Consider the following 13,570-nt stretch of genomic DNA (forward strand, 5'->3'; position numbering starts at 1 on the left):
GGTATTTTTTATTACATCAGCTAATGATCCCAGTCAAGACTGTACCTATAAGCAAATGTACCCTGCTGTGGAGCTTAGGGAAAAAAAGAACAGAGAAGCCATAGATAAATGTCAAATAAATATAAATGATGAAAAGTAACCTTTCCTATCCAATAAGAGTTTTTTAACAAACTCTTTGCTAGACAAGGCCTGCTTTTATGTTCCTGTGGTGCTGACACAGAGAGAAGAGATGGAAGCAACTGCCCTTTGCAGTGCACTTTTGCAGAATGATGGAGAACAATTTCTGTAATGAGTAGATTGCATTGAAAATTGGTATTTCTTCCTCTCAACTAAAATCAAGAAGTTGAGTAACGTGCTCTGGCTTGTGTTCAACTGCACTGTACTCTTAGCATTATTTAATTGAGAATTATTAATTTATGTAACTGAGTGTGTTAACTCTTTTTAATTATTTTTTTCTGTCTTTTATTCCTTGCTTGCTTTTTGTGTTCTTATCAAACTTATCTATGTTTGGAAGGTTTTGGTAACAGGCACTGTGTCTAGCCCTCTGTAGTACCGTCAGTAGTACTTACATCTTCAAGACATGAATATGAAAGAGGCCACCATGTGATCAGAGTTATGAAGAGTAAACAGCTATATCATATGGAGGTGATCATAGCATATTTGTAATTACTTACTAACTTTGTTCTATGTTATACTAGTGCTAGAATAAGGTTGCCATTATGTATGTTCCAGCAAACAGTTTCTGCTGGGTTTTGTTCGGAAAACAGGTGAAAGAGAAAATACACAACCTATCCTGCTTATAAAGGAGGCTTGAAATGGCAACTGTGAGCTTTCCAGAAGTGTGACAACACGCTATGTTGGTGTGAGATGTGCTCAGCCCTGCTGTAGGCACAGAGGTATTCCCAATGTTGTTGAGAAAGTGCTCCATTATCTTGTGCATTCAAATAAAAAAAATTAACTGCTTTTTTTCCGTGACTGACCGAGTAGTTCAAATGGCTTAATGTAAAAGGTTTCACTGAAAGCTACTCTGAAGTAACCTTCTAGGCTGCTGTTCCAAAAGATGCTAAGTCTTGATTCTGAGTACAAGTCTGAGCAGGATGTGAAATGACCTTTTGTTTCAGTTGAATGGGTTGTTACAGCAAACAGGCTGAATATGTTTCTTTACGTGACAGAAACAAAGCACAGCAAAGTTAGGTTCAAGCTGGAGCCTACTTGAATTTATTATATTTTCATTTGCTTGCAGCTGAAGTGAAAACAAGTTTAGTAATTTCAATAGACCCATTTATGAATATGTCTATTATATATGCTGTAGCCCTCCAACTATGTGTGGCAATTCCATGGTGAAACGTGGGAGTGTGTTACAGAAAAGATACCCGGCTCTGAAGGGGAAGAACATGTTTTTCTGAACCTTCTGTTTTAGGGTGGCTCAAAATGAGTTGTATCTGGCATACTAAAACATCTCAAGCATGTGAAATCAATGCCTGTGTTGTTTTAATTTTGGTTTTGTTGTTTAATCCAGATTTCTAAATTTCTTTTTCCTTTTTCTCTTCTAATGTTTTTTTTAAAAAAGAGTATAACTGCAAAATTTTGGGGTTTGCTGCATTTAGTGACAACAGGTAATCAACTAGATAAATAACCTTTGTATTTAGCATTTGTATTACATATTTTTTGGAAAAAAGTAAATCTTAAAACAAATCTTTACTAATGAACTTTAATGAGGTGCTAGCAGGACCATGAAGCTGGACCTTTCCAGCAACAGTGCTACTCTCAGTGCAGGATGTGCTACTCTCAGTGCAGGGAGGGAAGAGTTGTGGCTGATCATGCTAAATGTGGGAGAATCAACTTTAAGTTCCGAATGTACAGTAAGATGCAAGCAAGCTGTTTGCTCCCTTGGAAGCATCTCTGTACTGAAAACAGAAAGATGGACATTCACTTTTGTTAGGGGTCTGCTATATAATATGTGATTATTTATTTATTTATTTATTTTCTGGATAGGGTCTGCTGTCAAATGAATGCTAATGAATATTAATGTTTTTTTAATCTACACTGATTTCAAGGTTTATAATAACTCCCATTTTTGCATTGCCCACAAAAGCTCATTTAACTTAATTAACAAAATCTCCAGATTTTAGAAATCATCACAATGCTTAAAAACAGTACCATACTCATACCCCAAATGGAGTGGTATCCACTTATGGTATCCACTTAGTGGAACTAAGTATTTATCACCTTCACATCTTCATTTTTGCTGTCATAGTAGTGCCTGACAGACACATACTCTACAGTCCATTTGAAATACTAGTGTAAATCTTTCCTCAGTCAGTACTTTGCCCACTGCTTTCTTGACAAATGTTGTTAAAACTAGCCTGTTAGCTAGTAAAGGAACTTTGGAATTAATTCTGAGATAGTCTTTAACCTTGGATTAGAAGAGTTTTATGGGAGAATAACAGTTAATAGTGTAATAATCACGTTAACCAGAATAATCAGGAAACATTATGGAGAAAAGAAGGAAATTCTTTTTGTACTCACCACCATCCTAGTTATTAAAAAAAAACCACAAACCAACCAACCAACCAAACAAAAAATCCCCACAACCCTTCAGGCTTAGACCAAACATGTTTTTTGAAAGACAGCAGATGAGGTTAAAAGTCAGTTATAGTAGTGTGTGTTCTAACTATCCTTTTCATCTTATTTTAAAAAGAAAAAACGAGAGGAAGGGAATTACACCTCTTATGTTTTATTTGGTGACTAGAATTAGGAGAGACTATACTGCAGATGGAAGTACACTGTCATATATGAAAGAGACGTAAGCTGTTTTTAGGGAAAGGATACACAAAGACAACTGCATTGAAAAGCAGTTATTGTGTGATAAAGCAGGTAGCTTTTTTTTCTTAGGTACTTTAAGCCTATTTAAGTAGGATTGTAAAAGCAAGAAGAATAATCTCTCTTACACACAGCCGATGCTGTACTCTAGCGTTCAAAAAAAAAACCAGACAGAAACACACGTGTTGCCAAAATGTTGCTCCCCTGTCCTGCTTCCCTGGAGCACTGCTGCTCTGCTGCTGCAGCCTGCCCTCCAGAAACCCTGGGTGAAAGTGGAGGGCCGCTACTGCTGGGGAAACTAAGATTACTGATTAGGAGAGAACATAATCAGGTAGATTGAGCCTGTGTTGGGAGAAACCATTTCAGCGGGGAGGGAGGGAGTGCAGCACACGCTGGCTGCTTACCTTAGGAGAGTAGCTCAGTGTTGTTTAAGAAAATAAAATTGGCCATAATTCTCCTGTCGGCTTCTGAGAAGAAGGTGTTCTTTTTGTGCCTGTGAAGCTGGAGGGTGGTTGCATGCGTGCCTTACCTGCATCTGGCAATGAGTCTCCCTCCAGGTTTCTCTTACTTTGGAGAATGTGTTAGAGAGAAGTATCCACGGGGAAATCAACTAGCCACTTCCCCACAAAGGGAAGCAAGACACTGCGGTGCCAGCAATGCCTGGGGATGCCTCAGGTGAGTACTGGCTGTAAATGAATACAAGGAATATTCAAAAGCGTGAAGAGCAGCAGCAACACAACCCTAAAGACAGCATTTAGGTCATTCGGCTGCCTCCTGGGATATCTGTGGCAGGCTGGGGCACTGCCTGCTGCATAGAGGGGCTGCGGGAAGTTCCTCTGACAGGACTCCAAAGTTAAAGGCAAATAGGGCTCCTGGGAGGGGACTGACCCCTTTACAGCATCAGCTCCTCTCAGCCAGGTATCTATGCCTTGTATAACTTTCTATTCAAATCTGATTTAAAACTGTTCAGAGAATATCAACAGGGTGTTAATACAGAAGGAAAAACAAACAAACAAAAAAATAATTGGAATTTTTTTATTAGACTAAACAGGTATTTTTTATTTTATTTTTCTCTGCCAATGGGTGGTGCAGTGTGTTCAAATGACAATACTGAGTGTTTGCACACTTGTAGATAATAGATGCTAAGTGATCAAAGAGAATGAGTTGTTTTACTAATTTAGCATCTCATTATAAAGACATCAGAAAACTGTAAAGTTTTCAGCAATCAAATTTGGACATAAGTCACATGAATTACTCAACTGATGATATAGAAATAGCTTGGAAACTGGGCCATTGAGCCAAAACAAGCTTTGCCTTCAGTATAGGGTAATTGCATAGGCTTGTCTGCAGAGGATTGATCCTGAAACGTAGCTATATCTTTCAAGTGATTTGGAAATAAATCTTGAGAGAATATTAGACTGTATGTTTGTAATACAATGCTCCACTGGGATAAAAAAATAATACTAGTTTCTCTTATAAATATGTACCTTGATAAATTGTAGCAAGATTTATTCTATTCTTCCTTCTGAAAATGGAGGGACAATATGTATTTTCTCTGAAATATGGACATTTTTTAATGTCTCATGTGAGGAAAAAAACAAAAAAATTTTGAAGTGGTTCAAAACTGAGGTAACTTCAAGGTATTTAAAAATAATTTTTTTGCATCTTTTCCGAACTTGGAAATGTTGAATAATAGTTACTCGATCATAAGGAGCATTGTCATATTGGTAGGTTTTATAAATCAATCTGTATTGCAGTGATTAAAATACCTTTTGTTTTGTTTTGTTTTGTTTTTTCTGTTATAGAATGGCTTTTATTAATCTTCTATCTTTAATTATTAATTTTTTTATATTTTTTTTCAATATTTGTGCTTTATTCGTAAGACACATTTATCTGGAAACTACAGAGGCCAGTTAATGGTTTATGAGTTCAAGCTGAGCTCAATATAGCTAAGCTCTGTCTTGCCTGACATTTCATCAAAAGCTATGTTGATTTGCAGTGTTTACAGACCTATTTATTGAACCTTCACAGCTTGAACTATGCCACCAAGCTTGTTGACATTGCTGAGTTTATCTCTTTGTGCTTGTGCAATCTCAGAAGAAAAGTTTAAAGCAAATGAGTTATAACAAACTTGTCACAGTTCATAAAATATGCAGTTAGGACAATGAAGTTGATCTTCTTGTTCATTGACCGTGATACATTAGAGAAATTTGAGTAGGCTAACACAATCTCATCTGGGAAGGTGAGTGTCTGTCCTTCTCTGTGGTATTAACTTTCAGATTTGACTGTAGCATCTTACAGGTTTCAAAAAGCAGCTGATGAACAGAACAAATATTTTAAGTTCATTAGACTATTTATATTTGAAAACAAAGTCTGACTGTTTTGCAGCATGAAGTAACATTATTATCTTACTTCCATATAGGTCTTCTTTTGCAAGGAGTGATATATCAAATGAGCAAACACCTAACTGAATCAGAGACTCAGAAATACCATTAAAAAAAGAATTCAGCTTTTAACACTGAGAGCATCCCATGCTCAGTGCTACTCTCCAGAACATCCTGTCTGCATAACCTCTATTTTTAGCCAGTAAAATGATATATCTTGCTATATAACCTACTACTATTACTGGATCAATAGTGCACATTATAATGGTTTCAGACACTTCTCTATGTAACTTGGACAGAAATAGATCAAAGAAAGTGCAATGGCCTGGCATCTCTGCAAAACCAACAGAAAACTATGTGCTATTTATTCAATAGTAGTAAAATGGATAGTTTAAGAAGTCAGGAATTCTTTTTCTTCTTTTCTCATTCTTTTTGGGTTGCAGGGGAAGCTGTTTTCCCATGCGAACATTTTCATAGCTGCCATTAACTGGGTTAACGTAGTTGTTCATTCTCCTTTCAGAACTGTGGGTATGCAGACAGTTATAAACATCCAAAAGGGAAATAAGATATATATATTAAAAAAAAAAAAAAAAAAAAGCTGTCCCCTTCCCTACAGCACTCACATACTATGCCACTGTTTACTTTTCTGCCCAGTGACTGCCACGTGCAGCTCTGGGTATATGTGAGAAGCCTGAGAATATATATTAAAAAAAAAAAAAAAAAAAAAAAAAAAAATTGAATACTTTTTCTATGTAGTTGAATGAACTTTGATTGGACTCTTGGTTCCTTTTCAACAATGAATGAATAAAGAGCTTATGCTTTTCAAATAAAAAGTAATTGCTTATTGATTGTAGAATGCAAATTGTGGTGTAAGTGCACAATAATAATTAAAAAAAAAAAATCATAGGAATGTGCTGGGGGGCAATGTTTGCCTTGCCTAACTAACGCTATGTGATGTAGCCTGCTAAATTATCTGAGTAGATTCACTGGGCTCAAATATCTAGAAAATAGAGAGCAATAAGCTCTTTCAACAAGCAAGTCCAAGAAAAAAATTAGCACTGGGGTCTTGTTTCCTCAACTGCTTGTGCATTAGCAGATTAGCCTCTTACTTAAATGCTTGAATTTGGATAGTGAGGAAGCCCCAATATATTTATTAGATCCTTTGTATGAATAATTTCAAGATATTGCCATGTGGTTAAAACACACTTATGTAAGCAGGTATTGAAAATACTATTTGGCTCTCATAGTTACATACAACTTCTTAACTGGAAAATGAAACATACTTTGGAGAGAACATTTAAATTAGCAAGGACTCATCATCAGAAATTCTAAAGTTAATGGTGTTCTGTGTGAATGGAAGGATCAGCCGAAGTCAGTTTGCAGAGTTTGCAGAAACCCACAACTTGAAATGTCTTAAAATACTTGAATACATTTAGTAGGATTTCATAATGATATTTTATATTTTATTTACTTCCTGTCTGTCAAGCTACTCTTCCTGTGCAGTTTGTTAGCTTGGTTTATCAGTTTTTTCTTAGATTAGCAACATCCTCTTGCCTGTCTTCCTTTTTACATGAGAATTCACCAAGAAGAAAGGCAGATGCATGGGCTCCAAGTGTCTTCAGTCTATGCTGGCTCATGTACAGTCAGTGTTGTATATGTAAAAGGTTCTTAATTTGGCACTCACTGGGCCCATTTTTTCTGCCTGAGTTAAGTCTTGTGAATGTTCTGTAAAGCATTTAGATTAGGGGCAGTATTAGATTCCAACTAAAAACAATCTTATATAAAAATATGATGCATATGGGGTGCTTAAGAGCCTTTGTGTAAAACTGAACAAGATAAATGTTTAAATGTTAAATGTAGATACCCCTGAGAGCTAAAATAAAAAAGTTTTACTAAGGCCATCAGTATTTAAAAGATCATAAACATATACTTCTTAAATGCACTGTTCGTTTTTGTTCGTAATTCAGCCCTGCATTTTGTCAGGTATTTAATGTGTTCAGCAACTACATCTTTTGCAGCAGCTGTAGAGTATCCCTTTTAATACTCATCACAGGAACAACTTTCTTACAAATGAAAGGGAATTTGCTGCAAGCATTGCAATATTTGTTTGACTTCCATTTGTTTAATAGCTAAATGTAGTGATAATGGATGCAAGCAGAGTTTCAGGGGAACATACAATGCTGTTTGCAGTCTAATCCTCATCCACCAGAGTAGGATACCCAACCCGTGAAACTCAATCTAATGTAAAGATTATACTGCAAGTTAGAAGGCTTCAGTTCAGGTCATAAACACAAGCATGATTAGTGCAAAGGTCGGGTGAAAGGCTATTGTGTTGCTACTGAAATATCTTCTTAAAAATCATAATAAAAAGAGCAATTATATATATATATATAATTTTATCATTAAAAAATAACAGAGGTAGTAAAGAATATTCTTCCTCACTTCCCTCTCAAAACAATTTTTACTCTTGGTCAAGGGAAAGAAAGAAGCTTTCTGCAGCATTTTATTTCTTGTAGCTAAAACTTAATCAGCCTAACAGAATCAGGCAAGTACATTATCTACCTGTGTCAGAGAAAGTTATGAGCTAAGGGAGAGTAAGCAAGTTTCTTCAGGTAAAAAAGCAATAAAAATATATAAATAATTGGAGATAGATTTCTCTAACTGCTTCCATGTTATAGAAAGAACAGAAAGGACAAGGAATGTCAAAACAAAACTGGTAGTTTCTCTGTCTTTTTTGATGGAGGTAACTATGTTCCGGCAAGTTAGCATCATGCCAGTTTTATACCATTGTAGTGAATAAAGACACAAGTTCTGGGTTATACAGCATTTAAACTATAAACACTTTGGGCATAATCTATTCTTTCTGCCTGTTTTGTGCTGTCTAGATCAATAGACACCAAGCCCCTTAAGTGCTAGTAAGAAGTGAATATGTTATGAACAATACAACATACAATTACAAAGAGAACAGCTGTCTGAAAATCCTGGTTCAGAGAAACTGGTAAGGATAAGATAGGCTATGAAAATTTGGCTATAATATAAAAAAATAGTATATGGTTTTCCAGGATGGTAACAAGGCAAGATGGTTGTGAATCTTCTGCTTGCTAGTTCATGTATGTAAGATTAATTTATTCGCTGGATTAGGTTATTTAAAAATAAGTTTTAGTTTGTTGTGGTTGTTGTTTTTTTTTTCAATATACTCATTAATTTTTGCTGTCTCTGCCATGTGGGCCCTTCATGCATTTTTATAAATGGTTGGCTTGAAGACTTCACATAACTGTGCTATAGCACATGGTTTTGAGATGTTTATTTTTTTTCCTTCCCAAGAGGCATGGTCAGTGGAAGACGTCTTGTTAAAGTATTTCAAGATAGTCGAGAAGCCTGCTATTCTTCACTGGAAAAAAAAGCATTTGCACTCACTTTTTTTTCCCCCATTCCTTTGGAAAAAAATGTTGATTTTGAAAATGCAAATGTAAAGCCTCTTTGTTCATTCAGGATTTTGTTCTGAGAAGGTAATGCTAGGTCACAGGACACTATGTTTAGAGGCAGGTTTCTAGGTTAATCTCTACATTTATAGCATCAGCTAATTTTGTTTATATTTTTATATGGGCTTCCTGATTGAAACAAAATAACAAGAAAAGATGTGTTCATCAAGGAGAAGTTAAAAGCCAATCCCTGATAAGATTTTTGGGTTTTAATCTGAGGATATCATAAGACATTCAGTAATATGAGGATTAAGCAAAATGCTCCTTGGTGTAGTCAATTGTGACCTGGAAAAGACTGAAGGCACACACATACATAGGGAAGAGAGTATGAATTTGTTTGTTGGCATAATTAAAGAAGTGTCACCTGTAGACAGGAGTACTGGTAATTACTGGAGCTAGGATGCCCTGGTCACCAGTGCATCCATGGTTAGAATTCCTGTCTTTCTAAATGATCCAGATGATTCAGTTACTGCACTTTTACCATTTACCTGTGCACTACATATTCTATATTCATTTGCTCTCAATGGTGCAAAGCTTTAAGCAAAAATATTAATCTGATTAATTCCTTGTTAAATAGTCTTTCTCTAGTGTCACTAATAAGACTGTGATCTCCACTGACTTTCTTCAGCTCAGGAATCAAGCAAGCTCCAGGCAGCTGCTCTGAAAAAATGTAAATTGAATTGCTATGTCAGTGACTGGTCCTTCTCTTTCCTCTCTGTGTCTGCCCCCCCCCCCCCCCCCCCCAGCCCTTTCTGCAGCAAGGGCCTGCATTGACTTGGTAGTGGTATCTGACGATGCTCCTCAGTTGCCAACAAGGTACAACCACCTGTGTCCAAGTCACTCTGGTCCGTCATCTGGGATTGGCATTTGCCACCTGGCACACTTGGACTGGAAGGGTGAGCGTAGCTGTGTCGGACTGAGAACTGCCCAGAAATCCCCTGGAATCATCTGAATCTTTCTAGCATTTCCCCTGCTGGCCACAAAACTTACTGCTCCTCTGATGCTGGGACTTCTCCAGCAAGAAAATTAAATTTTCTTAGGGATTAGAAGAAAATGAATTACTTCATCCTTCACCTTTGGAAAGGGGAAAGTAAGTCTTGATTGTACTTCTGTACTTTTGAATCAGCTTGCTCAGCTCTCATAGAGAATTGAAGACTTTACAGGCAAATCAAGTTACTTTATTTTTTGTGGCTTTTCCTTTGCCTAAAGGGCTGATTTTTCTGCGCAGCAAGTTCCCCAACTGGGCCTGCATTGACTTGGTAGTGGTATCTGACGATGCTCCTCAGTTGCCAACAAGGTACAACCACCTGTGTCCAAGTCACTCTGGTCCGTCATCTGGGATTGGCATTTGCCACCTGGCACACTTGGACTGGAAGGGTGAGCGTAGCTGTGTCGGACTGAGAACTGCCCAGAAATCCCCTGGAATCATCTGAATCTTTCTAGCATTTCCCCTGCTGGCCACAAAACTTACTGCTCCTCTGATGCTGGGACTTCTCCAGCAAGAAAATTAAATTTTCTTAGGGATTAGAAGAAAATGAATTACTTCATCCTTCACCTTTGGAAAGGGGAAAGTAAGTCTTGATTGTACTTCTGTACTTTTGAATCAGCTTGCTCAGCTCTCATAGAGAATTGAAGACTTTACAGGCAAATCAAGTTACTTTATTTTTTGTGGCTTTTCCTTTGCCTAAAGGGCTGATTTTTCTGCGCAGCAAGTTCCCCAACTCACTAGAGTAATATTTTATCATCTTGATGAAATTTCCACAATCTCAGAGAGCTTTACTGCATAACTAATTCAAACCCTGTTAGTGTGCTGCATTGCACTTAGCTGTAGATGTGTCAACGGAGGTCTGTGAGCAAAGGAGATCCAAGTAACAATGACCTCAAAGATGTCATAAAGATCACTATGGGGTATGTTTGCAGCAGTTTGACAGTACAGTCCTTTGAACTTTTGCAGTCAAATTCTTAGCTATTTATGAATGCATCAAGTTCTTCAGGGTCAAACCACTTAATTTTTTGAGATTTCTAGCTTGTTTTCTGCTTCAGCTGTATTTATACAATTGATTCCCGTATTTTTTTTGCGCAAAAGGAGTCAGGGAGACAAATACCATTTGAGGTAAACCCCCTGTTGTGAACTTTTGAATTATCAAGGTACTTTTGAAGGATTGGTATTGACCTGGAGAGCTGTTGGAGGGGTCCAGAGAAGGGCCATGAAGATGATTAAAGGGCTGGAGCACCTCTGCTATGAAGACAGGCTGAGGGAGCTGGGGCTGGCTATTCAGCCTGGAGGAGAGAAGGCTCTGGGGAGACTTCCAGAACCTGAAGGAGCTACAGAAAAGCTGGGGAGGGGCTTTTCACCAGAGAAAGTAATGATAGGATGAGGGGTAACAGTGGTAAACTGAAAGAGGGGAGATTTAGGTTAGACATCAGGAAGAAATTCTTCACTGTGAAGGCAGTAAGGTACTGGAATAGGTTGTCTAGGGACGTTGTTGATTCCCCCTTTCTGGAGGGGTTTAGAGCCAGGTTGGATGAGGCTTTGTGCAGCCTGGTCTAGTGTGGCGTGTCCCTGCTCATAGCAGGGAGGTTGGAACCTGATAATCATTAAGGTCTGTTCCAACCTTAACCATTCTATAACTATATGATTCTATAAGTAGTAAGTTCCATCTCCCCTTAACAACACCGTAGATTTTCTGTTGATTTGTAGTAAAAGTTGTCAAGTTATCCAATGTATTTTGTAGGAGCAGTAGGACTATTTTTTGAAAATGGTAAAAGATTTTTTGGTTATAAGAGGTTTTTCCCTCCATTCTTTGGAAATGAAGAAAAAGAGAATTTATTGATAGATTTAAGAAGAAAAATGAATACAGTTTATAGAGTTTTAGTAGCATAGGAAATTTGTGTCCTAAGCATGGATCAACGGCACACCATCAGAAGGTGATGCCTCCTCTCGAGTCAGCTCTCCTGAGGCATGCATGGAGTGCCATCTCTGCTTTTGGGATTCGCCATAGACTCAGATGTACTGGAGCAAATCCAGAATAGGGCTGCCAGGATGGCCGAGGCTGGAGCACATGGCACAGAGGATCTGGGTTTATTCACCTTTCAGAATAAGGTTGGGTGAGAGGGACGGCCATCTACAACTATGTAGCTGGAGGTTTGTAAAGAAGAGATGCTTCTTACAGGTACAAGGCAATATGACAAGAGACAAAGGATGTGTTTTGGAAGAAGGTGAATTCAGGTCAGATATAAGGAAAACTTGTTCTCTGTGTTTTGTCACTGGAATGGATTGTACAGAGGCATTGTGGCATCTCCATCGTTGGAAAGAGGCAAAACCCAATTGAAGATAGCACTGCACAATGTGCTCTTGTTGACCCTCCTGTGGCTGGGACTTGGATAAAGTGACATCAGGAGTTCTCTTCTGGCCTCAACTCTTCTGCACTTCTAGCAACAATGTTTTGTGTTAAGACTTTAACATTGCACAGCAGTTTTTATTAAAACATCATTCGGGGATTTTTTTGATGAATGAAGATTCTTAGAGCAAGAAATGCCTTTTTAGGAATTGTATCTATTCCTGGACTGAGTAATGAAAATAGTGACAGCAAAATCAGTCTGAAAATCAAATAGCTCTGGCTAAATCTTCTGATGATGCTAACATGCTTATTAATTTGGTTTTGTTTTATTATTTTTGTTGTGTTTGTTGTTTCTTGGATTTGTTTGGGTTTTTTGGGGTCTTTTGTTTTTTTAAAGAAGTTGATGATATTTGAGTCCCAGACAGATTTTAAAGCAAAATTTTCCAGAGTTGGGGAAGAATGGATAAATTATTTTTCAAATTCCATGACTGCCTACTATTGTCACTTGGAACTGGTAGCCAATTTAAATTTTATCAGAGTGTAAAGAGCAGAAGACTGATTGTGGGGCAGTCTGCAGTAAATCTTTATGTGCAAGGGCAGACAACATTGATCTGTATTATGTTGAAGCTTTGAAGCTTAACCCAAATCCATGTCCTGAGCAGAGCAAAATGCAAACGTTTTGTAAGATTAATGCTTTGAAAGAAATCTGTTACCAAAATCTTTGTCTTTTAATTTTAGTTCCTTAACAGCTGGTCCTTAGTCTACCTAATTGCATTATAATGGCTTTATGTTGTACCAGATGCTAACAGGATAATGTTTTTCTTTCCTGGATAGCAATGCAGCCTCTGTGTTTGGAATTCTCTTTTGTGGTTTTCCCAGTGTTAAGCCATGGCATAAGCAAACCTTGGGTACTGGGTTCTGATTCTATATTATTTAAAACCAAATGCTTTTGAACCTCCTTGAGGAACAGAAATGAAAGACTGCTCTAGTTGACAGAATTTTGTTAGTGACTTAATTTAGAAGTATTTCAATGATTTATGCCCTGTCATTACTAGTGCTTGCTATAACTTACTAGCTTGTTTCCGTTCCTATTTATCTGTCTTTATTAAGTTCTTTCTACATGCATAGCTAGGCCAATGCAGTGGTCTAATTTGTTATGTTGCATGGAGTACGGTTTTAGGAGAAGGAAGCAATCTGGCTAATTGGCTAATTGCAAGGACAATCATAACTCTTGGACACTATGATCAGATTATGTGTTTCCTCAGCCATACTTGCCAGATCTTATTTGAAAAAAACCAGACCAAAACCAACCAACCAAACAAACCAACTAAACCAAACCAAACCAAACAAACACCAAGAAAAAGAGTTATGAATGTGGCTGCTCTTTCAGTCACCACAGATTTACTGTTACAGGAGAAGGCTTCTTCCTTTCATATGTGATTGTTCTGTGTGCTCTGTTTGGGAATAAAGTAATGTCATATCAGCTCACCTTAGAAGTTGGAAAGGAATTTCTGAATATGAAAATGAAAAAGTAATTTTT

The sequence above is a fragment of the Chaetura pelagica genome, unplaced genomic scaffold (assembly GCF_000747805.2).
Source record: "Chaetura pelagica isolate M959 unplaced genomic scaffold, ChaPel_1.0 scaffold308, whole genome shotgun sequence".
NCBI classification, from domain to species: domain Eukaryota; kingdom Metazoa; phylum Chordata; class Aves; order Apodiformes; family Apodidae; genus Chaetura; species Chaetura pelagica.